Below are 703 nucleotides of genomic sequence, written 5' to 3'. Positions count from 1 at the left end.
CTGATGATAATTTTTGGCTTCAAAATATCTATATTTTTTTAATGTTACAAAGGTAATAAAGTTATGGCCAGGATTCCAATAACATTATTGCTGTGAAGATTAGATTTTTAAAGTATTCGACTGAGCGCCCTATAAAGGGTTAAGAATAGATTAATCTTGAATTTAACTCCTCTTTCCATACTCTAGGTTTGCTCTGCTTCATGATGTAAGCGCTTCCAATCTAAACCTGCTTCAGGAGCCAGAAGGCTGCAGCACGTCAGCAGGTCTCATTCTGAAATCTGTCACTGGGCTCATTTTGGCCTATTGTGGACGGTAATAAGAGCTGCTTCCCAGCTCACCACTGGGGTTTGTTTATTGTTGCACTAGGAGCTCCTCTCTGCCTTTAAACTGAGATCATTGAAAGCTACGGGTTCATTTAAGGCCTGAACTTCCAACTAAACATTTTTCTGGCAGCAAGTGATCATTAATAAAACCTGGGTCCTGATGACATCTGCTACACTCAGGGAAAGAGGCCTGGTCATAATCATTAAAGATGGCTGACATCTGTCTGCAGCCACATTACCAACTTCCAAATGTCCAAGAGTTTGAGCCAAGGGGCAGAATATTGGTCCTTATGTAACAAGCTGCTTTTCCCATATTCCCTGGAAACTAAAAACACATCCATCATAGAGGCTGGAATACCAAAACCTTCAAATGTAAAGCA

The sequence above is a fragment of the Cyprinodon variegatus genome, unplaced genomic scaffold (assembly GCF_000732505.1).
Source record: "Cyprinodon variegatus isolate N-32 unplaced genomic scaffold, C_variegatus-1.0 Scaffold1589, whole genome shotgun sequence".
Classification (NCBI taxonomy): Eukaryota; Metazoa; Chordata; class Actinopteri; order Cyprinodontiformes; family Cyprinodontidae; genus Cyprinodon; species Cyprinodon variegatus.
The sequence above is the reverse complement of the archived record's forward strand: the minus strand, read 5'-3'. Positions refer to the sequence as shown.